Here is a 25685-nt window from a genome sequence, read left to right on the forward strand (position 1 = left end):
GTAGTATTGAAATTAATTATTATTTAAATGTTTGGTAGAATTCACTTGTAAATCCATCTAGTCTTGGAGATTTTTCTTAGGGAGTTCATTGATGCCTTGTTTAATTTCTTCTTCTAAAATGGGGTCATTTAAGTATTTTATTTCCTCTTCTTTAATATGAGCAATTTATATTTTTGTAAATATTCATCCATTTCACTTAGATTGTCAGGTTTATTGGCATACAGCTGGGCAAAATAGCTCATAATTATTGTTTTAATTTCCTCTTCATTGGTGGTGAGTTCATCCTTTTCATTTTTGATACTGGGAATTTGGTTCTCTTCTTTCTGTTTTTAAATCACATTAACCAAAATTTTATCTATTTTATTTTATTTTTTCATAAAACTAGCTCTCAGTTTCATTTATTAGTTCAGTAGTTTTCATACTTTTTATTTTACTAATCTTTCCTTTGATTTTCAGAATGTCTAATTTGGTGTTTATGTGAGGATTTTTGATTTGTTCTTTTTCTAGCTTTTTTAGTTGCATGCCCAATTCATTGATCTTCTCTTTCTCTATTTTATTTATGTAAGCATTTAGAAATATAAAATTTCCATTATGAATTGTTTTGGCTGCATCCTATTAATTTTAGTATATTGTCTCATTATTGCCATTCTCTTTGATGAAATTATTGTTTCTATGATTTCTTCTTTGACTCACTCATTCTTTATTATTAGATTATTTAGTTTCCAATTAATTTTTAGTCTTTCCATGGTGCTTTATTTCATATAATTTTTATTGCATCATGATCTAAAAAGGATGCATTTAATATTTCTGTCTTTCTGCATTTGATTGTGAGGTTTTATCCCATAATACATGGTCAATTTTTGTGTAGGTGCCATGTATTGCTGAGGAAATGGCATATTCCTTTCTATCCCATTCAATTTTCTCCAGAGGTCTCTCATATATGACTTTTCTAAAATTCTATTCACCTCCTTAACTTCTTTCTTGTTTATTTTGTGGTTAGATTTATCTAGTTCTGAGAGGTGATGTTGAGGTTCCTGACTAGTATAGTTTTGCTGTCTATTTTTTCCTATAACTCACTTAACTTCGCTAAGGATTTGGATGCTATACCACTTGGTGCATATACATTTACAATTGATATTACTTCATGTTCTATGGCACCTTTTTAGGAAGATGCAGTTTTCTTCATTATCTCTTTTAATTAGGTCTATATTTGCTTTTTGCTTTATGGGGGATCAGGATTGTTATCCCTGCTTTTTTTTTTTTAACTTCAACTGAAGTATAATAGATTCTACTCAACCCCTTACCTTTACTCTGTGTATTTCTCTCTGCTTCAGGTGTGTTGTTGTAAAAACCATATTGTAGGATTCTGGTTTTTGATCCACTTTGCTTCCATTTCCATTTTATGGAAGAGTTCATCACATTTACATACACAGTTATGATTACTTATTGTTTATTTCCCTCCATCCTATCTTTCTCCCTGTTTATACTTTTCTCTCTTTCACCCTGTCCCTCCTCATCAGTATTTTGCTTCTGACTACTACTTTCCTCAGTCTTCCCTCCCTTCTGTCAGCCCCCCTTTTTTCTTCCTTTTCCCCTCTTACTTCCCTATAGGGTAAGATAAATTTCTATACCCAACTGAATGTGTGTTATTGCCTCTTTGCGCAGAATCTGATGAGCGCAAAGTTCAAACAATGCTCATCCCTCCTTTCTTTCCCTCTACTGTAATTGGTCTTTTGTGCATCTTCATGTGATATAATTTATCCCATTCTGCCTCCCTCTTTCCTCTTCTCCCACTATGCCTTTTTCACCCTTAATTTTTTATATATCATCACATCAGAGTTAACTTATACCCACCCCCTCTGTCTATGTATACTTCTAGATGTCCTAATAGAGATACAATTCTCAAGAGTTAGAAGTACCATCTTCCATTATAAGGATGTAAACAATTGTTGTTTTTGTCTTTCTTGTTTACTTTTTTATGTTTTTCTTTAGTCTTGTATTTGAAGATCAAATTTTCTGTTCAGCTTTGGTCTTTTCATCAGGAAAGTTTAAAAGTTCCCAATTTCATTGAATGTTCATCTTGTCCCCTGAAAGATTATGCTCAATTTCCCTTGGTAATTCTTTCTTGGTGGTAATCCAAGCTCCTTTGCCTTATGGAATATCATTTTCCAAGCCTTCTGATCCTTTAATGCAAGAGTTGCTAATTTCTGTGCAATCCTGACTGTCGCTTCTTGATATTTGAATTGTTTCTGGCTGCTTGCAGTATTTTTTCCTTGACCTGATAATCCTGTAATTTGGCTATAATATTCCTTGGTGTTTTCATTTTGGGATCTCTTTCAGGAAGTTATTGGGGGATTCTTTCAACAACTACTTTACCCTCTTGTTCTTGGATATTGGAGCAGTTTTCCTTGATAATTTCTTGAAAGATATGGTACAGGATCCATTTTTGATCCTTGTATTCAGGTAGTCCAATAATTCTTAAATTACCTCTCCTGGATATATTTTCTAGGTCAGTTGTTTTGCCAATATGGTATTTTACATTTTCTTCCTTTGGTTTTGTTTGCCTGATTCTTCATGTCTCATGGAGTCATTAGCTTCCACTTGTCCAATTCTAATTTTTAAGGAGTTATTTTTTTACAGTTAGCTTTTGTACCTCCTTGTCCATTTGGCCAGTTCTACTTTTAAAGGAATTATTTTCTTCAGCAGATTTTTTTTCCATTTGGCCAATTTTTTAAGGAGTTGTTTTGTTTTGTTTTTAGTCAATTTTTGTGCTTCCTTTTTCCAAGCTGTTGTCTCTTTTTCCATAACTCTCCTGTATAGCTCTCATTTGTTTTCCCAATTTTTCTTCTACCTCTCTTACTTGATTTTTAAAATCCTTTTGGTGGTTTTCCAGGAGGACTTTTTGTTCTTGAGACCAATTCATATTCACCTTTGAGCCTTCTAATGTAGGCATTTTGACATTGCTGTCCTCTTCTGAGTTTCTGTTTTGGTCGTCTCTGTTGCCATAGTATCTTCTATGGTCAGGGCTCTTTTTGATTTTTTACTCATTTTTAAAAGTTGAACTCTGCTTCTGGGGCACAGGGGACATTGCCCAAGCTTTTTATGCTGCGGGGTAGGGGTCTGGTCATTGACTTTCTGTGCCAGGTTCTCAGGATCTTGTGGCTTGCCCAATGCACTGGGATGGCCCAGCATAGTCACTCCTGTTGTGCCAGGCTTCTGTGGCTGGCAATTTGCCTTTTGCACTGCAGCTGGAGGTCTCACAGCTTCCCTGCTGTGCCCCTAGCCTGCTGAGCCAGGATTGAGAAGCTTCGGATGCTGATTTGTGCTGTGGCTAAGAGCCTCCTGCTGGCTTGCCTGGACATCTTCTATTCCGGGCTGGGCTCCCTTTTTGTCCAAGTGAGACAGACCTTTCCTGAAGTCCTTCTAAGTTATATTAAGCTGGAGAATTGTTTCACTCCGTATTTTTGTGATTCTGTCCCTCCAGAATCTTGATTTAATATTGTTTCTGAGGGAAGCTGGGGAGAGCTCAGTCAACTTCCTGGCTTCTCTTTGCCACCTTGGCTGTGCCTCAGGAGTTTACATTCTATTGGAAAAAGACAATGAGTAAAAGGGAAAGAGCAAAGTAGAAGGGAAGTAGAGTAGCTAACACTCTGGCAAGATAAGAAAAAAGTTTTTCTCCCGAGTTCTGGTCTTGTGTTACCAACTGCTTGTTGGACATTTCTAGTCTTAGAGGCATCGCAAATTCAGTATATGCAAAACAATATTTATTATTTTTCTCCCTCCAATCTTCCTTTCTTTGTGATATCCCTACTTCATTCATCAAGGTTGTACAGCCTCAGAGTATAAACTCCTTATCTTATGAATTACCAAGACTTGCCAATTCTCACTCTGTAACATCTCTCAAATTCATCCCCTTTTCTCTATTTACATAACTATCAACCTAGTTCCTCATTACCTTTCATCTGGAGTATTACAATACATCCTACTTGATCACTTTGCCTCCACTTTCTCCCTTCTCCAATCCATCCTTCACTCAACTTTCAAAATGAGATTCTTAAAGCCCAGGTCTTGACCAAAAAGCTAAAAAACAAAACAAAACAAAAAAACAAGTCTACTATTGGCTCTAAGGTAAAATACAAACTTTCTGTTAAACATTTAAAGCCCTTCTGATTGTCTCCAGCCTAGCTTACCAAGTTTTTACAGATTGTTGCTCTTTCACATACTGTACAGTTCATTTAAACTAGTCTTTTTGCTAATCTTCATTAATAGCATTCCATCTGTGGATTCAAATGCCCGTTTTTGGAAAGCACTTGTAAAACCGATATCTTCTTTTAAAGCTCCATTCAAATTTTACTCCCTACATAAGGCCTTAGGTAACTCCCCTAACTCATCCACCCCCAGTACTAGTGTCTCATGAATAGAGACCTCTTATTTTGCCTCCTCTGAAGCTGCAAGACTAAGCAGTTTCCAAGTGGCCAAGCATTTTAAGAGGCACCACTCTGATCAGATAGAACTTAGCCAGGATGTGGCCAAAGAACCCATTTCCTGAACAATACAGCGTTATGTTGTTTAACTCTATCCTCAATGCTCCCACTACATATAAAAGTTGAGATTTTGGCATTCTGACCCTAAACACTCAGACTCTTCATAGGTCATGGATCAAGGGGCAAAGACTTGGGAAAAAACAGTATACATGGATTTAAGGGTTGTGGAATGACTAGATTTACCATCTCAAAGATGCTAGACACTCCTGATAGGACTATGGATGGTGTACTATGAAAAGGAAAGTTGTATTAAAAAGAATACTTCACAGCGTGACTCTTTTGTTCAGGCTTAGTGTGTTTTTAGTACTCAGGTTTTCAATTTTACTCTAAAAATCCTAAATTCAGTTCTCGGGTTAATTCTTTTTCTTCTCACTCTTTTATAAAAATACGTTTATTAGCATTTAATGGCATGTACTTTGTACAAAACAACTTAAAAAGGACATGAGCTCTAGCCTCAAAACTTCAAATCTATGGCTGTTTGTCTTAATATATATGGAGTGGGATTTTATCCTGAGTTCTTCAGACTCTTCTCTGAACCCTTTCCATTCTCATTAAAATGAAGGATCATTTTAGTATCAAAATAATATTCTAATGCAAAAAAGAAAATTCTCTTCCTGAAATAACTTGTATTTCTTTATATGTATTATGTGTAAATGTTTCTTTTGGCATACTATAAATTCCTTGAGGTCAAGAACAGTTCTATTTTTTTTTTTGTCCCAAGCACCTGCCGCAGTGGCAGGTGCATAGTAAACGCTTGTTGATTTATGTACTGACTGATAAGAACAGTAACTGTCTTTTTTTTTTTGAAAAAAAAATTTATTTATTTTTAACATTCTTTTACAAGAAATTTTTTGGAGGTTGGATAATTTCTTTTTTTTTTTTTTAAAATAATTAATATATTTTTAGTTTTCAATGCTTCCATAAGATTGAGTTTCAAATTTTCTCCCCATCTCTCCCCTCCCCCATCCCAAAACAATGTGCATGCTGAATACCACTTCCCCTGATCTGCCCTCCTTTCTATAACCCCCCTTTCTATTATCCCCTTCCCCTTCAATTTTCCTGTAGAGCAGGATAGATTTTTATACTCCATTGATGGTATATCTTATTTCCCAGTTGCATGTAAAAACAATTTTTAACATTTGTTTTAAGACTTTGGGTTCCAAATTCTCTCCCTTCCACTCTCCCCACCCTCCCTCATAGAGAAGGCAAACAACTCGATACAGGTTATACATGTGTAGACATGCAAAACACTAAAAGAAATGTTTGAGTTCTGCATTCTCTCCCTCCCTCTCACCACTCCCTCATCCACTGAGAAAGCAAATAACATGGTATCAATTATGCATGTGAAATCAAGTAAAATTATTTTCATATTAACCATGTTGCAAAAAAAGCCAAAAAAGTAAGAAAATTATACTTCATACTTTAAGTATATCAGTTCTCTCTCTGGAGGTGGATAGCATTTTTTCATCATGAATTCTCTGGAATTTTCTTGGTTCACTGTATTGATCACAGTAGCCAAATCTTTCACAGTTGATCATCATTACAACACTTCTGTTACAATGCACAATAATCTCCCAGTTCTTCTCACTTTACTGTGCAACAGTATATAAGTATAGTATATAGGTCTTCCTTGTTTTTTCTGAAGCCACCTTCCTTGTCATTTCTTATAACACAATAGTACTCCTTCACAATCATATGCCACAACTTGTTCGGCCATTCATCAATTGATGAGTATCTCCTCAATTTCCAATTCTTTGCCACCACAAAAAGAACTGATATTATGCATCAAGGGGCAAAGACTTGGAAAAGAACAATATACATGGATTTAAGGGTTGTGGAATGATTAGATTTACCATCTCAAAGATGTTAGACACTGCTGACAGGACTATGGATGGTGTACTATGAAAAGGAAAGTTGTATTAAAAAGAATACTTCAGAACATGACTCTTTTGTTCAGGCTTAGTGTCTTTTTAGTACTTAGGGTTTCAATTTTACTCCAAAAATCCTGAATTCAGAGGGTCCTTTCCCTTTTTCTTTTATCTCTTTGGGGTATAGTCCTAGTAGTGACATTGCTGGACCAGAGGGTATGCAGTTTTATAGCCCTTACAGCATACTACTTCATCAAAAGTTCATTAATACACCTATTCTCCTTTATCCTTTCTATCGTTTGTCGTTTCTGATAAGTGTGAGGTGGTCAAAGTTGTTTTCAGTTGCCCTTTTTCAATCAATAGTGACTTAGAGCATTTTTTCATATGACTATAGATAGCTTTGATTTTTTATTCTGACAACTGTGTGTTCGTGTCCTTTGACCATTTATCAAATGAGGAATGGCCCTTATTTTTTTATAAATTTGACACAGCTCTATACTCAGTATATATTTGAGAAATGAAGTCTTTACCAGAGAAATTTTCTCATGCCTACACATTTTTTAGATCATCCCAACATAATAGACTCACAATTCTATGTGGACTTCTTCTAGCTGTCCTAATAATGATAAAGATCTTTGGAGTTACACATATTATTCTCCCATAAAGAAATATAAACAATTTAATGCTATTGAGTCCCTTATGATCACTCTTTCATGTTTACCTTTTTATGTTTCTCTTGAGTCTTTTGTTTGAATGTCAAATTTTCTATTCAGCTCTGGTATTTTCATCAGGAATGTTGCAAGTTTTCCATTTCATTGAATGACCATTCCTCCCCGCCCCCACCCCAAAGGATTATACTCTGTTTTGCTAGGTAGGTGATTCTTAGTTATAACTCTTGGTTGCCCTCCTCCATATCATATTCTGTACCCTCTATTCCTTTGACATGGAAGCTGCTAAATCTTGTGTCATCCTGACTGTGGCTCCGTGATATTTGAATTGTTTCTCTCTGGATGCTTGCAGTACTTTCTCCTTAACCTGGGAGCTCTGGAATTTGGCTGTGATATTCTTGAGAGTTTTCATTTTGGGATTTCTTTTAGGAGATAATGAATGGATTCTTTCAATTTCTATTTTGCCTTGTAGATGTAAAATACATGAGCAGTTTTCTTTGATAATTTCTTGAAAGATGATGTCTAGCCTCTATTTTTGATCACTACATTTTAGGTAGTCCAAGAACTGTTAAATTATCTTTCCTCTATCTATTTTCCAGTGAGATACTTCACATTTGCTTCTTTTTTCCCCCCATTACTTTGACTTTATTTTATTGTTTCTTAATGTCTCATAGAATCATTAACTTCCATTTGCCCAATTCTAATTTCTTCAGTGAGTTTTTGTATTTTTTCCATTTGGTAAATTTTGCTTTTTAAATAGTTCTTTTCTCAGTGAATTTTAATGTCTCTTTTTCTATTATTAGGCCAATTATGTTTTTATTTATTTTTAAATAGTGTGTTTCCCAAATACATGTAAGGTAATTTTTAACATTCATTTTTACAAGATTTTGAGTTCCAAATTTTCCTCCCTCCTTCCTCTTCTCTCTTCCTAAAATGGTAGGCAATTTGATATAAGTTCTCCAGTGCTAGCATGTAAAACATATTGCCATATTAGTCACAGATGTGAAAGAAGAAACAGATCAAAAGGAAGACACACACACACACACACACACACACACACAAAGATCAACATGTTACTGAGAAGAACTGAGTTATTCATAGTTGATCATTGCACAATATTGCTAATACTGTATACAATGTTCTCCACTTTGTATCAGTTTCCAGGTTTTTCTGAAATCTGTCTATTCATTACTTCTTATTGCACAATACTATTCCATAGCAGCTTGTTCAACCGTTCCCCAATTGATGGGCATCCCCTCAATTTCCAATTCTTTGCCACCACAAAAATAGATGTTATAAATATTTTTGTGGATCCTTTCTTATTTTTTATGCTCTCTTTGGGATACAGACCTAGCAGTGGTATTGCTCGATCAAAGGTATGCAGTTTTATAGCGCTTTGAGCATAGCAAAGAGTTGTTTTCTTCAGTGGGTTTTGTATCTCCTTTTTCATTTGGCCAATTCTACTTTTTAAACAGCTGTATTCTTTTTCCAGGCTGTTGACTCTTTTTTTCATAATTCTCTTGCGTCATTCCCCCCCTCCATGTGTCTTCTACCCCTCTTATATGATCTTTAAGCTCCTTATTGAGCTCTTCCATAAGCTCTTTCTGGTCTTAAGACTACTTCTCATTTTTCTTTGGTATTTTGCCTGTAGGTGTTTTCATTGTTGTCTTCTTCTGAGTTTGGGTCTTGATCTTCCCTGTCACCATAATAACTTTCTATGGTCAGATTCTTGTTGTTGTTGTTGTTGTTTGCTCATTTTGGGGGCCTTTTCCCTTTCTTTTAAATTTGAGCTTTGTTCCTGTGGTGGAAGGGGAACTGGCTTCTTGTGCCAGGGGCTGCAGGCCCTGGCTGTTTACCTGGTGTTGCATTGACACTGCTCTGAGGCCCGTGAGGACCTTCATGTCTGGTGTTGCACTGAGGGGGAGAAATAAGGGGATGGCTGGCACTGCTGGAGGCTGTAGGTGTCTGGCAGCTTATACGATGCTAAGCCTGAGTCTTAGTGGTAATGTCTGCACTGTGCTGAGGACAGTGGGTGTTTCTGTGTTTTTATGGGGCTACAGTGAAGCACTTGGTGGTTCTTGGAGCTGGAATCTGCAAATTCCTCTGGCCATGCTGAGGCACATATTGGGTCCTGGTGTTGGCATTTGCCTGCTCCAGTGCAATGGGGTTCATGATCTCCCACTGGCTTGCTGGAATGCTTCCTGTCTTGGATTATGCTCCCCTTTTACCTAAGTGAGACAGACCTTCCCTGGTGATCTCCCAACCTTCTTGGGCAAAAAGACTGTTTCACCCTGCTGTTTTGCTGGTTGCAGGATTTGTTTTGGGGAACAATTTTATGATTATTTGGAGGTAAATATAGGAGAGTTATGGTAATTTACTGTTTACTCAGGCATCTTGACTCCCAGAAGTCCCACCAATTTTGTTTTTCAAGGTAATATTTTCTTCAGTGTTTTTTTTGCCTCTTTTACCAAACTTTTCCCAAGCTCTTTTACCTATTTGCTGATTCTCTTTTTATAAATTTCCTGCATCATTCTCATTTCTTTCCCCTATTTTTCCTCTACCACTCATCTCTTTCTTTAACTCTTCCAGGAATTTTTGCTGGTCTTGGGTTCAAAGCATTTTCCTTTGAGGCTTTGCTTATAACTGTTTTCACATTGTTGTCCTTTAAGTTTATGACTTGGTCTTCACTGCTACCATAGTAGGTTTTTTTTTTGCAGTCGAGTTCTTTTATTGTTGTTTGCTCATCTTCCCAGACTATTTCTTCACTTCGAACTTTATGTCAAAGTGGGCTTTGCTCACCTGTTAGTGGGGAGGCATAGTGCTAAGCTTCGGACTTTTCTATCCTTCTGTTTTCAGAGGTAGTTCTGGTGGTCTGCAGGTTTTGGGTGTTTCCAAGATGGTTTTATCTTGAGAGTGGTGTGGTCACTACTCTCCTTGTTTGCGCTCTGGTCTTTATCAAGGAACAACCCTTGCTCCCCTTCAGCTACAAGTGCTAGGGCTTCTCTTGGCCCTAAAACTGTGATAAGGGCCCCTGCTTCCTATTGACTGGCCAGAATCATTTCTCACTCCTGGAATTATGACCTAGAATTGCTTATCAGCAAAGACTTGCCAATCAGTGACAGCTACACCCAGTGCCAGCAAAGGGTCCCTCGGAATCTATTTCTGACTAATTGTCCTCACCCCCTTACCATCTCTGGGCTTTGAGCTCTTGAAGCTGCTGCTGTTGCTGCTGCTTTTGGGGTGCCTCCAAGGCCCAGCACTGATGCTCCTGCTGTGCTCAGGGCCTGAACCCACCAATGTGTCAGAGACCTCTCCTGCTGACCTCCTAAGTTGTCTTAGGCTAGAAAAGCATCTCACTCTGATCTTTTGTTGGCTCTGTCACCCTAAATTTGTTTTGAGGCATGATTTTAAAGTTGTTTGGATGACAATGTTGGGAGAGTTCAGCTGAATTGTCTTTAATGCACCATCCTCACTAAGTGTCCTCTTGGTTCCAATAAGAGTTACTGTCTTAAGCAAACCTTGAATACCTCTTGGCTGCGTAATATTTCTTTTAAATATGTGAATGAAAAAAAATACTACTTGTTTTACTTGTAATCAGTTATAACAGATTTCAAAATAATAGTTCAGATTAATTTATGAACAGAAAAAAATTGCCTCAATAATGTCCAATTTCTTAGTTTGAAAATACTGTGAAAAGCTGAAAATATGGTATCTTTTTGCTGGGGCTTAGCCCTAGTTCACAGGCTTCCCCTACCAAAGATGCATATTTCTGTCTGAAATGTACCTCCCACCACTTTTCCTTTGTCCCGCAAAAAAGCAGCAGATGCTCTCTCAATTCAGTAAATATGGAGTGGAGTGAAAAAGCTAGATAGGAATGCAGCATGGGTAATTGCTCTTGGCCTGAATGGGAAAAAAATTAAATCAGCTGAGGCTAGTCCTTTCTCTCCAGAGGGTACTCAGGGCAGGGACCCAAGGTAGGAAAACCTACATCCCCTTTTATAAGGAAGCTGAGACAGTTTTGTAGACCATCCTGGAACCCACCATAGGAAAATACAAAGAGAACAAACAAAGCCAAAAAAGGTTTTAACTTCAGACATTTCAAGAGAAAAACCCAGAACCTAAGTAGATGAATCAACATGAAGCATACTAAAAGCAAAAGGAAAGATGAATAGTAAATCATCAAAGAGAATGTTTCTTTTTTATCATGAACTTGACAGACATTAACAAATGTGAACATTTCCCTATATAAAAAAAGAACTGAAAGAGAACTACATTTGAAACTGTGAATTGATATATACACAACTTTTTTTTTAAAACAAAACTCCCCTAAACATAATAAGACCAAGAAAAGTGAGCCAATGTCTGATGAAATACAGAACCCTGTGGACTCCCAACATAGTATAGAATAGTAAAAATATCTGGAATGTATTTAAAGAGAAAAGAAATTTGTAAAATAAAAAAAAATGAGTATAGGTCAGAACTTTCACCTCTCAATTCAGAATTCTAAAACTCACTAAATTAGAGAAAAAATTTTGAATCCATTATAAAGCATCTCTCCAAAGAAGAGAAAGAAAAGTTTGGAGTTTTAGAAATCAAAAGCTCTAAAGGGAAGAAAAACTGAAAGAAGATAAAGAAAAAGTAAATTTTAAAACATACAAGGGGGGAAGGTTTGATTGAGAATAGCGGGTGATATAAAAACAAAATATATCAGTTAAATTTATTTTAATAAAAAGTTTTGAAGCTAGATGCAGAACTCCAAAAAGTCAAAAGACAAAAAGATTCCACATATATTTATATTTTATATAAATTTATATATTTATTTATTTATATATTTATATATAAACATATTTATATATTTATTTATATATTTATATGTATTTATAGCCACACCAAAGTGGTTGTCTAATGGTTGGGGAATGGTTAATCAACATACATAATAAATACAACAATGTAAATTAAATAACACTTTATAATAACAATTATAATAAAGCTGAACTTTTTCTAATGTTAATGAATAGTCTTGACTGAGAAGAAATGAAGCAAAATGTACCTCTTTTCTTTCAAGTGAAGAGGTGGGGAATTTTGGGTGCTGAATATTGTAGATGCAGTTATAGTCACTTTGTCCATTAGTTCTATGTAGCTACTTCTCTTTGTTATGAGGTAAGACTCATTGGATTGAGTATAGGAGTCATATATAGAAATGCTGTTTTTGTTGTCCAGTCATTTCAGTCATGTCTGACTCTTTTTGACCTCATTTGGGATTTTCTTGGCAAAGATACTAGAGTGGTTTGCCACTTCCTTCTCCAGCTCATTTTACAGATGAGGCAAGTGGGATTAAGTGACTTGCCCAAGATCACACAGCTAGTTAAGTGTCTAAGGCTTGATTTGAACTCAGATCCTCCTGACTCCAGGCCTGGTACTCTATCCACTCTGTCACCTTGCTGTCCTATTTATAAATAAATATGATGTAAAAACAAAAGCTAGGTGGCACAGTGGACAGAGCAGTAGGCCTGGAGTCAGGAAAACTCATCTTCGTGAGTTTAAATCTGGTCTCAGATACTTACAGCCATGTGACCCTAAGCAAGTTACTTAATCTTGCTTGCCTCAGTTCCTCATCTGTAAATGAGCTGTAGAAAGAAATGGTAAACTACTTCAGTATCTTTGCCAGAAAAACTCCAAACAGGGTCATAAAGAATTGGACATAACTGAAAAATGACCAAACAACATAAACAAAAGGTATGAATGAAAGTGTAAAAGAAATTATAAGTGAAAAAAAGAACACATGAATTTAATATAAGCCAGATCATACAACCTTGAAGACAGTGTACATGGAGACAGTTTAAAGATCATAGATATTCCAAGAAACATGTAACTCAAACCTCTCAAAACTTGAATACCATAATGCTGGAAATAATGCAATAAATTTGCCTGGTTCTTCTGAATAAAGACAAAGCCTTAATAGAGAAGACTCGTGTGCCTTCGGAAAAAAAAACAACACCACCTTATACTTCAAAATCTGACTCATAATAGTTAAACTCAGCAATTCTAGTGACAAACAACAAATATCACTAATGCTCAGAAAAACATTATCCAATAAGAGAGAAATGAAATACAAATAAAATAGTATTACTTTGTTACTGTAAGAAGTTGCAAAAAGGGATATAACGCTGTCAGAAACAAAGTATCTTATGCTGCAATCCTGCAAAGCCTAGCCATCATGAAAACGATGGGCATCTAATAAAAAAAAGTCATTTCAGTAATTCCTTATCAAAATGTGAGCAGATTATTAAGTTTAACAACATCCAAATGATAGGAACACACGAAAGCTAAAGAAATGCAACTATCAAGCAAAGAATAAGTAATGCCTTCAATCACCACATGTTTAGAGGCTTTTGTTTATTTTTAAAGAGCAAGATTAGCACGAAGGATACACATTATGAAGAGCAGAGGACAGTCATCATGGGATGTAAAAAGGGGCAAGTGGCGAAAGCATTACTAAACAAAAAAATATAGAAAAGCCACAAGCCAAACAATCATAACTTTTATTGTGAATGAATTAAAGATCTCAATACAACCAAACAGAACGGTAAAATGGACGACAAAATCTTATAAGCTGTTATTTACAAGAAATAGCTACAAGTACTTTCCCCATCTACTGAGTACGTACCTAGCAACACCTAGTTATTTCCATATTGTTTCCCCATGAAAATTGAGCTTCTCGAGGGCAGGGATGAATTTTAACTTTCTTTGTATCCCTAGCACTTAGAACCCTAACCCACCTCAGTACATCCTTTGATTGGGACCATCATGACCTATTATAGTTCAGGTTGTTTTGTATTGTTAGCTGTTTGGTGCAGCAGGCTAAGCAATATCTCATCGAGCATTCTTAAAAGCTTATTACCTTTATGATATATTTAAGCCCGGGAGAATCTGTTTACCCAGGATTCCACATTATCTTATTACCCAAGGGCAGAGATCATTTCCCCTTCATTCTGGATATTAGAAAGGATACTTCTTGATGCCTTTGATGATGACATTTCCTCACTGAGGGCACCCTCTCTTTGGGATAATGAAACCCAGTCTTCATCTCCATGGTCTATAATCTTTTATTTCCCCAGACCTTGGTTTCTAGCTCCTCTCAGCCCAGGACAATATAATCAGTTGGGATTCATAAGATTCCCAAATGAAGTTTATTTCTCTTCATTTATGCAGTGGCTTTTTCTTTGCTTTTTCTTTGCAATGTAGTTGTTGTCTATTTTTGCATAGCTAAATCATTTTGATTTGATCCAACCAAACCATGTACATCAAAAAGAAAGTTTGAAATTGAGTGATATGTATAGTTCGGAGTGTTATTTCCCCAATTTATTCTTTGTGCATCTTATTTATTGTATGCTGTTGTTTGCATGTTGTCTTCTCCATTAAATTTAACTCTTTGGGAGCAGGGACTGTCCTTTGCTTTTCTCTGTATCTTCAGAGGTTAGCACAATGTCTAGCAAATAGTAGGTGCTTAATAAATGCTTGGGCAGCTAGATGGCTTAGTAGGTAGAGTGCTGGGCCTGGAGTCAGGAAGACCGGAATTAAAATCCAGCCTTAGATACTTCGTAGCTATGTGGCCCTGGGTAAGTCACCTTACCTGTTTGCCTTAATTCACTGGAGAAGGAAATGGCAAACCACTCTGGTATCTTTGCCAAGAAAACCTCATGAACAGTATGGTCCATGGGGTCATGATGAGTCAGATATGACTAAATCACTGAACAACAACACTTTTGAAAGGCAGATAGCTGTCTCAGTGGATAGAGCACCGGATCTGGAGTCAGAAAGAGCTGAGTTCAAATCTGGCCTCAGACTCTTACTAGTTGTGTGACCCTGGGCAAGTCACTTATCCATGTTGGCTTTAGTTTATTTACCTGTAAAATGAGCTGGAGATGGAAATGGTAAACCACTTCAATGTCTTTGCAAAAAAAAAAAACCCAATTCAGTCTTGAAGAGTTCCAATCTTGAAGTCACCTCAAAAATCACTATATTTTTGTACATCTTTAATTAGAATTTTTTTTACTGAGGATTAATTGATGCCATAATCAATCTTCCCTCCAATCCCCCTTCTTTCTTCTGTCTTGTACTTCCTATTTCCTTACTGAGCGAAATGTATGTATGTATGTATGTATGTATGTATGTATGTATGTATATATCTATGTATGTTCTTCCCTCCTTTTACCACTTCAGAAGAGAGTAAGATTGAAGTCTCAGCCAATCCTGTACATATTCCTCTTTGTATAGGTGTCTACTTGCACATGCTCATTACACGAGAACATTTTCTTTAAATGTCCTTTCCATTCTTCCCTGAGCTCACATGTTCCTCTTTCTATGTCTTCTGATTCTTCTCTTAAGACCGTCATTATGGAACAGAACTGCCAAACCTGTTTAATTAGACTTCCTGTTTGATATTTTGATGATAGAGTTCAGATGCTTAGTACAGGTGCTTCGTACCAAAGCTTAGCATAGTGCCTGACACATAATAGATGCTTAAAAATGTTTGCTGATTAATCAATCAGCAAATTTATTGACACATATCATGTCCCAACATTAGAATGTAAGCAATTTATCTTCATTTAATCCTTTGTCACTGTTCCTATTTACTTTTTTATATTCTCTTGACTCTTGTGTTTGAACTTCAAATGTTCTAAACAATTCTACTCTTTTATCAGCAATGCTTGGAAGTGCTCTATTTCATTAAATATACATTTCTCACCCTGTAGGATTTATTTTAAAAAAATTTTTACGGTATTTTATTTTTTCACCAGTTACATGTCAAAAAAAATTTTAGCATTCATTTTTATAAGATTTTGGGTTCCAAATATTTTTTTTCTTGGCAGTTTGTTTAACTTGTTAATTATTTCCAGTCATTTTTTAGTTGATGCTCTAGGGTTCTCTAAGTATACTATCGTATTATCTGCAAAGAGTGATAGTTTTGTTTTGTCATTGCCTATTCTAATTTCTTCAATTTCTTTTTCTTCTCTTATTGCTAAAGCTAACATTTCTAATACAATATTGAATAATAGTGGTAATAATGGGCATCCTTTCTTCACCCCTGATCTTATTGAGAAGGCTTCTAGCTTATCCCCATTACAGATAATGCTTGTTGATGGTTTTAGATATAGTTTATCATTTTAAGGGATGCTCTATTTATTCCTATGTGCTCTAGTGTTTTTAATAGGAATGAGTGCTGCATTTTGTCAAAAGTTTTTTCAGCATCTATTGAGATAATCATAAGATTTCTATTGGTTTTGTTATTCCCATGGTAAATTAAATTCATAGTTTTCCTCATGCATTCCTGGTATAAATCCCACTTGGTCATAAGTGTAAAATTCTTGTTATGTATTGCTGCAATCTCCTTGCTAGTTTTTTCTTCAAAATTTTTGTATTAATATTCATTAGAGAAATTGGTTCATAATTTTCTTTCTCTATTTTAGCTCTTCCTGGTTTAAGTATCACTAACATATCTGTGTCATAAAAGGAGTTTGACAAGATTCTTCTTTGCCTATTTTTCTAAATAGTTTATATAGTATTAGAGTTAATTATTCTTTTAATGTTTGGTAAAATTCACTCATGGACCCATCTGGCCCTGAGGATTTTCTATTAGGGAGTTCATTAATGGCTTATTCAACTTCTTTTTCTAAGATGGGGTTATTCAGAGATTCTTTTTCCTGATCTGTTAATCGAGGTAATTTTTGTTTGTAAATATTCATTCATTTAGCTCAGATTGTCAGATTTATTGACATATAATTGCACAAAATATTTCCTAATGATGACTTTAATTTCTTCTTCATTGGTGGTGATTTCACCCTTTTCATTTTTAATACTTGATATTTTGTTTTCTTCTTTATTTTTTAATCAAGTTGACCAATGGCTTATCTTTTTTTTTTTTTGCATAAAACCAGTTGCTAGATTTATTTATTAGCTCAATAGTTTTTTTTTTTTGGTGAGGCAATTGGGGTTAAGTGACTTGCCCAAGGTCCCACAGCTAGTGTCATGTGTCTGAGGCCGGATTTGAACTCAGGTCCTCTTGACTCCAGGGCCAGTGCTCTATCCACTGCGCCACCTAGCTCCCCCGTTTTTTTTTTTAACTTTCAGTCTTATTAATCTCACATTTTAGTTTCAAGATTTCTAATTTGGTGCTTAACTGGGAATTTTTAATTTGTTCTTTTTCTGGTTTTCTTAGTTGCAGGCCCAATTCATTGATCTGTTCTTTATCCATTTTGTGGATGTAAGAATTTAGAGAAATAAAATTTCCCCTAAGTACTGCTTTGGCTGCATCCCATAAATTTTGTTATGTTGTCTCACTGTGGTCATTCTCTTTAATAAAATTGTTGATTGTTTCTATGTTTTTTTACCCACTTATTCTTTAGGATTAGATTATTTAGTTTCCAATTAATTTTTACTCTATCTTTGCATTCCCCTTTGTTGAATGTAATTTTTATTGCAGTATGATCTGAACAGAATATGTTTATTATTTCTGCCTTTTTACATTTGATTTTGAAGTTTTATGCCCAGAGAAACCCATTGCCCTCTCATCTTCCCCTCCACTGTAATAGGTCTTTAGCACCTTGTCATGTGAAGTGATTCACCCCATTCTACCTCTCCCTTCTTTCTTTACCCATTTTACTCCTCTTTTTCATCCCTTATTTTTTTATATCCTTCCCTCAAATTCACCTTATACCTGTATCCTTGTCTATGTATATTCCTTTTAGCTCTTCTATGAGTCATAAGATTTTTAAGAATCAGAAGTATCATCTTCCAATGTAACGATGTAAATGGTGTAACTCTATTGAATTCCTTATGTTTTATTTTCCCTGTTTACCTGTTTATGTTTCTTTTGGGTCTTGATATTCAAGGTAAAATTTTTAGTTTAGTTCTGGTCTTCTTATGAAAGCTTCAAATCCCTCTGTTTTGTTGAACGACCATTTCCCCCCTTGATGTATTATATTTAATTTTACCAGGTAAGTGACTCTTGGTTGTAGTCCTAGTTCCTTTGCCTTCTGGAATATCATGTTCTATGACTTCTGTTCCTTTCATATTTCAGCTGCCAAGTCCTGTTGTAATCCTGATTGTGACTCCCCAGTATTTGAATTGTTTCTTTCAGGATTCTTGTATTATTTTTTCCATCACCTGATAATTCTGTAATTTGGCAATAATGTTCCTCGTTTTGTTTTGTTTTGTTTTGTTTTATTTTGGGATCTCTTTCTTGAGGTAATTGGTAGATTCTTTCAATGCCTATTTTGTCCACTGGTTCCTGGACATCAGGGCACTTTTCCTCAATAATTTCTTGAAAGATGCTGTCCAGGTCCTTTTTATGATTATGACTTTCAGGTAGTCCAGTGATTCTGGCATTGTTAGTCCTGCATCTGTTTTCGAGGTCAGTTGTTTTTCTCATGTGGTATTTTAAATTTTCTTCCATTTTTTTCATTTTTTAAAATTTTGTTTGATTGATTCTTGATGTCTCATACAGTCATTAGCTTCCATTTGCCTAGTTCTATTTTTTAAGGTGTCATTTTTCTCAATTAGCTTTTGTGATTTCTTTTTCATTTGGCCAATTATGCTCTTTATTTTTGTTATTATTAATTAGTAATTAATTACTAATTATTTATTAATTTTATTCTTTATTTTCTTTTTTTCTCTTTTTGCATTTCCTTTTCCATTTGGCCAATTCTGCATTTAAGTAGTTTTCCAAATTGACTCTTTTTTTCATAATTCTCTTGCATCACTCCCATTTCTTTTCCCATTTTTTCTACCTCTCTTACATGATTTTTAAGTTCTTTTTTCAGCTCTTCCAAAAGCTCTTTCTGGGCCTGAGAACACTTCCCATTTTTCTTTGGGGTTTTTCCCATAGGTGTTTTGACATTGTTGTCCTATTCTTAGTTTGTTCCTTGGTCTTCCTTGTCACCATAACAACTTTCTATGGTCAGATCTTTTTTTTTGTTGCTGTTTTTTACTCATCTTATTTTTAGCCTTTGTCCTTTCTTTTAAATTTGACCTCTGCTTCCAGGGTGTAAGAGGCTTTCTTGCGCCAGTGTCTGTAGTCCGTGGATGTTTACCTGGTGCTATACTGATGTTGCCCTGAGGCCCACAGAGGACCCTCATGTCTGATGCTGTGTTGAGGTGATGATGTGGAGGTGGCTGATCTTGCTGGAGGCTGTAGGCATCTGGTAGTTTACCTGGTGCTGAGCTAGGGTTCTGGTGGTGGTGTCTGGAGTGTGCTGAGGCTGGTGATGTTTTTATGCATTTCTCTGGGTCTACACTGAAGCACATGGAGGTCTGGCTGCTGGATGATGCCTGTTTGCTCTGGGATGGGTTGAAGCATGTGTAGATCTGGCCGCTGAAGGATGACTGTTTGCCATAAGCTGTTGCTGAAGCATATGGAAGTCTGGTTGTTGGAGGACACCTTCTTTCCTGGGCCAGCACTTAAGCACCTGGAGGTTTGGCTGTTGGAAGACACCTGCCCTTCCAGTGCAATGCTGAAGCACATGGCAGTCCAACTGCTGGAGGATGCCTGTTTGTCCAGGGCTGCTCTGAAGCACATGGCAGTTCTGGGAGCTAGAGTCTGTCAGTTCCTCTTGGCTATGCTAAGGCATGTAGGGGGTCCTGGTGTTGATGCCTGCCATCATACTGGGGCTCAGGATATCCCACTGGTTTGCTGAGATAGGGCTTGCTACTGGCTTGCTGAGATGTTTCCTGTCTGAGGATGTGCTCTCTTTGTCCCCAAGTGAGAAGGATCTCTCTTGCTGATCCTCCAAGTCTCCTGGGCTAGAAGACTGCTCCACCCCTTCTCTCTACTGGGTCTGCTGTTCAAGGATTTGTTTTGAGGTAGTATTTTTTGTTTTGTTTTTTTTTTTGTAGTGAGTATGGAGAGCTACAGTGATTTACTGCTTACTCTGCCATCTTGGCTCCTGGAAGTCCCCTGTAGGATTTAATTCATTTGCTGGATAAATTGTTCTTAATCAAAAGTTATTTTTTTTTCTTTTTGCCTTCTGGTACATTGTATTGCAAGTTATCTGCTCCTTTTAATGGTGGCTGCTCAATCATGTATAATCCTGATTAAAGCTACTTAGTACTTGAAATCTTTCTTTTTGATCCCTTGAAGTATTTTTTTCTTTGATTTGAACACTCTAGAATTTGTCTGTAGTGTTTCTGAAAGTTTTCATTTTGTGTTTTTTTAATAAGAGGTGATTGGTGGATTTTTTTTCTATTTCTACTTCGCCCTTTGGTTCTAAAAGGTCTGATCAGTTTTACTTTTAAGATTTCCAGAAATAAGATGTTGAGGCTCTTTTTTGGTCATGAAATTTAATGATTTGAATATAGTACCTATATGTTTACATAAAAATTGCCACATACTTGTTTTTATTGAAAATGACTGCACAGAAGTTACAAAACCAGTGCCAAAATCTTTTTTAGTAGAGAACTAAAGAAACTTGTATATAATTGCTTCTATTGATGACATGAGTTCCACTTGTAAAACCAAATTGATATTGCTTAATTGAATTCCACATTTACACAAGTGTAATTTAAAACAAACACCCAAGTGACTAAATTTAACCAGATATAGAGGCTTCTAATATTTATATATCCAAGATTTCTTGAAATTCTGTAAATAGCATTGTTTAACATCTCAGCACTCTCAGATCATTTCAGAGATTGAAAGAACTTGATAAATACACATTCCTTTAGTCTATATCTGTGAAGTAGTTTCATAGCGTAAATGTCTGTATCTGTTATCTTAGGGATAAGTAATTTTAATGACAGATTGTAAAAGATTATGTCTGTCTCAGTGGAACACAAAAAGAAAGGTTTTCTTTTTCTTTTAAAGGTATTATACCAGTATTTGATAAAAAGTTTTGGTATTTAATGTTTTCCATTAATTGAGATTTTTGCCATGAGAATTTTACGATATGTTGGGGTGGGTGGATATTGCATAGAGAAAATGCCACTACTTGAATTACCTATTTTATATTGAAATTAGTTCAATCTCATAATTGTTTTTGATGAAGACAGTAAATATTCATACTCGACTGTATTGGCAAATGAAGCCAAAGATGATGTGACAATTGTTCAAAAACTGTTTAATTTCACACACTTTTCTTTAAATTAATAATTTTTTGCAAAAAAAAGTTCTACATTTGTAATGGGTCATTGTGTTGATCCGAGTTCTTAAGTCTTTCAAACTTGATTATCTTTATAATATTAATGTTATTGTGTACCTTGTTCTCATAGTCCTGCTCACCTTCTTGGCACTATTTTATTCAAGTCTCCCTAGGTTTTTCTGAAGCCACACTTTTCATCATTTCTTATAGCACAATCGGATTCCCTCATATTTATATACATTCATACATTCATATTGTTTTAGATGCCCAATTGATGGGCATTGCTTCAGTTTCTATTTCTTTGCCACTAAAAAGAATACATTTTGTGTATATGGGTCCTTTTCCTCTTTCTTTGATTTCTTGGGAGAAGAGATCTAGTAGTTGTACCACTGGGTCAAAGGGTATGCATGATTTAAGTCTTTTATAATAGTTCCAAATTGCTTTCCAGAATGTTTGGAGTAGTGCACAGCTACATTGACAGTGCGTAAGTGTACCTATTTCCCTACTTCCTCTTTAGCATTTGTCATTTTACTTTTTGTCATCTTAACCAGTCTGATGAGTGTGAAGTGGTATCTTAGAGATGTTTTAATGCACATATCTCTAATTACTAGTGATTTAGAGCATTTTGTCATATGACTATGAACAGCTTTGATTTCTTTCTCTGAAAACTTTCTATTCATATACTTTGATGGGAATGGCTCTTATTCTTGTAAATTTGACTCACTTCCCTATATTTGAGAAATGAGACTTTTTTCAGAGAAGTTGGCTGTAAAGATATTTTTCACATTTTCCTATTTCTTCTAATATTAGGTGTATTAGTTTTATTTGTGTAAACATTTTAAAATTTAATATAATCAGTATTATCCATTTTTCCTTTTTTGACCCTTCCTATATCTTGTTTGGTCATAGTCTGACAGGTAATTTCTTCCCTGCTTTATTAATTTGTTTATAATATCACCCTTTATGTCTAAATCAGGGCTTCCTAAACTTTTTCCACTCATAACCCTTTTGATGCTTCCTAAAATGTGGGTTGTGACCCCAAATGGGGTTTAAGAAGTGCTGGCTAAATCATGCATCCATCTTGAGCTTATCTTGGTATATGCTGTGAGATATTTGTCTGTGCCTAGTTTTTTGCCAGATTACAGTTTTCCCTACATTTTTTTAAATGTTGAATTCCTGCCCTAATAGCTTGGAACTGTGAGTTTTTCAAATAGTAGGTTACTGTGTTCATTTGTTATTATGTTCCTAATCTTTTTTTACTGATCAATCTCTCTATTTCTTAACCAATACCAAATTGTTTTTATGATTAGCTTTATAGCATAATTTGAGATCTGGTACTGCTAGGCCCCCTTCCTTTGATTTTTAAAAAAATATTCTCAGCCTTTTGTTCTACCAGATGAATTTTGTTATTATTTTTTCTAGTTGTATAAAATAATGCTTTGGTAATTCGAGTAGTATGACACTGAATAAGTAAATTAATTTGGGTAATCTTATCATTGTTCAGCCTACCCATGAGCATTTAATATTTCTCCATATTTAGATGTCTTTATTTGTTTGAAATGTTTTATCATTGTGTTCGTATAGTTCCTATGTGTCTTGGCAGATAGAGTCCCCAGTATTTTATACTATCTTCAGTTTTTTTAAATGGAATTTTTCTTTCTGTCTTTTTCTGATGGATTTTGTTGGTAATGTATAGAAATTCTGATATTTGTATTGGTTTATTTTATATTCTGCCACTTTGCTGAAATTGTTAATTGTTTCCAGTGGTTTTTCTGTTTACTCTTTAGCGTTCTTTAGGTAAACCATATTTCCAAAAAGTAAAAGTTGTATTTCCTCATTGCCTATGCTTATTCCTTCAATTTCTTTTTTTCTTTTTACTGCTATAGCTAGCATTTCTAGTTATAGCAATAAAAAAGAAATTAAAACCATTAGGCCATATAGGTAGGACCTAAATAGCATCCTTATAAATGTGAAGTGGAAGTGATGAATAGATTTAAGGGATTAGATCTGATAGAGTGCCTAAAGAAGTGTGGACAAAGGTTTGCAATACTGTGTAAGAGGCAGCAACAGAAAATATTCCAAAGAAAAAGAAGAATTTTAATTCTATTAAATTAAAAAGCTTTTGTACAAACGGACGATCCAAGAAAATTTCAGATTGTTACACTTTCTCCATACTGTTTGTCTGAGTTTACCAAGTACCTGACCTGGGTTTGGATCTGTACAAGAGTATGTTCCACTAGGCTCAGCTACTATCAGACAGCTGGGAAGTTCTGCTAGTTCAATGATAGAATTGCTGGCTCCCTTTTTTTTTTTCTAATTGTTGCACCTTGGTTATTCCTCTGCAGGCTTCATGCAGAGCTAGAAACTGAAACTGAGACTCCGCTCTGCTTTTGGGATTTGAGCCTCACTTTTGTGGCTTGCTCCTTACCTTGAACTAAAAAACCACCCTTAGGCACAGTTACCTCCTCAATCAGTCCTGGATCTGAGTTCCAGAACTGAATAATGGGAATCAAAACTGCGTTCGGCAACTCTTCACATTGTGGTGCCCTAATATGGGTCTGGAGGTGCCTCAGTATGAATCTGGGACCTCCCCTTTCCCTGGTGCACAGCTTCTCCTTGCTTTGGAGTGCTCCATACATGTCAAACTCCTCTCTAGACCCTGTCTCTAGTGTCTCTAGGGCCCTCTGTCAGTCTCCTTTTGTCTGTCTGGGCTAGAAAAAATGACCTGTGATTTTTCTTTGATTTCTAGATCAGAATTCAGTCTGGTGAGTTTCAAAAATCTGCTTAAGAGAGTGTTTGTGGGGTGGAGAGCTGGCTGTACTGCTTCCTGCTATTTCACCATCCTTACCTGGCCTGCCCACATGGTCCTCTTTTCTCTAATCTCTTGCATTTTCCTGTTGAAAAATTTCTCTTCCAAACCCAAACCCAAGCCTTGCCTTACTCCTACCATCTGTGACCTTTATCCTACTGACCTGCTGCTGAACAAAGCTAGACAAAATGATGAAACTGCTAACTGGGTCCACTATATATTTTTTTATATAACCTCAGCTGGGTCCTTACTGTAGCAAGGCAATCCTTTTATACCTCCTTAATCTACTCACTATCCTACTCCCCACAGGGGTTTTTTGAAAACTTCATTCAACTTCATTCAAACTCCCTAATCTAGCTGAGAACCTTGCCTCAATATATTACTGAAAAAAAATTGAGCTGTTCTTGGGGAATTTTTCTTTTCTTCATCTCATCAGTCGGATGCATTCTAATACTATTACCTCTACCACCCCCATTTCACATGAAGAAATGATCTTATTCTATCTAAGGTAAGCCTTTTTACATGAAGAGGTGATCCCATTCCGTTTTCTCTATCAGATTTCCCCCTATCATCTCTATTTTTTCACCAGCCTTCAAACACTTCCTGTCTACTGTTTATTTTCCTACTGACTACAAGCATGTCCAAGTCTCCTCTTTTTAAAAAAACCCTCACTTGATCTGTCATTCCATATCTCTTCTCTCTTTTGTAATTTAACTCCTTGAGAAGGCCATCTATAATCTATAATGCCTGCTCTTCCTTTCCTCTCACTCGCTTTTTAACTCCCTGCAGTCTGACTTTTGACTTCTTTAATCCCATCATTCAATAAAAACTGCTCTTTCTAAATTTACCAATGATCTCTTAATTGCCACATCTAATGGGCTTTTCTTAATTCCTGTAGCCTGAAGCTCTCTGCAGCTTTTGGCACTGTTGATCACCTTCTTCTAGATACTCTCTCCACGTTAGTGTTTTTTGTGATGCTGCTCTTTCCTGAGTCTACTGTACTTGTTTGCCTTCTCTGGAGCTTTATCTATGTCACGCAGGGTAACTGTGAATGTTTTCCATGACTTTGTTCTTAGCCCTATTTTCTTTTCCCTCTATACTGTTTCACATGGTGATCTCTTCTGCTCCTCTGTTTTCAGTTATCATCTCTGTACAGTTTTGACCTCTTTCCCAATGTCTCCAGCATCTACACCTACATATTAGACGTATCAAATTGAATGTCTTATAGGTGTCTTAAACTCAGTATATCCAAAACTGAACTCCTTCTCTTTTTTTCTCCTAAGTCTTCTTGTATTTCTAACTTTACTATTTCTGTCAAGGGTACTGCCAAATTTCAATCATTCAAATTTACAACCTAGTTGTCATCTTCAACTCTTCACTCTTGTCACCTCCTCCCATATACAATCATTTGCCAAATTCTGTGGATTCTACCTTTGACCTATCTCTCATATCTCCTTCTCTCCTCTGACACTGAGACTATCCTGGTGTAGACCCTCACCACCTCATGCCCCCCCCAATACAATCCATCTTCCATTCAGTTGTCAAATTGAACTTCTAAATTACAAATCTGACTATATCACCCCATTCTTCAATCAGTTGATAAGCATTTATGAAGTGCTAGGCACTGTACTGTTCTAGTAATACAAGCGTAAGCAGTGCAA

At 35.9% G+C, this 25685-nt stretch overlaps 1 protein-coding gene across 5 annotated transcripts in view; it reads left to right on the forward strand.

Annotated features, from left to right (window-relative positions):
* The window catches only part of SYK (spleen associated tyrosine kinase), a 137349-nt gene that overhangs the window by 46413 nt on the left and 65251 nt on the right, over positions 1-25685 (forward strand). The gene's annotated exons all lie outside the window — the stretch shown is intronic.

Source organism: Phascolarctos cinereus, unplaced genomic scaffold (genome assembly GCF_003287225.1).
Source record: "Phascolarctos cinereus isolate Bilbo 61053 unplaced genomic scaffold, phaCin_HiC Scaffold_4;HRSCAF=312, whole genome shotgun sequence".
In the NCBI taxonomy this organism is placed as follows: Eukaryota; Metazoa; Chordata; class Mammalia; order Diprotodontia; family Phascolarctidae; genus Phascolarctos; species Phascolarctos cinereus.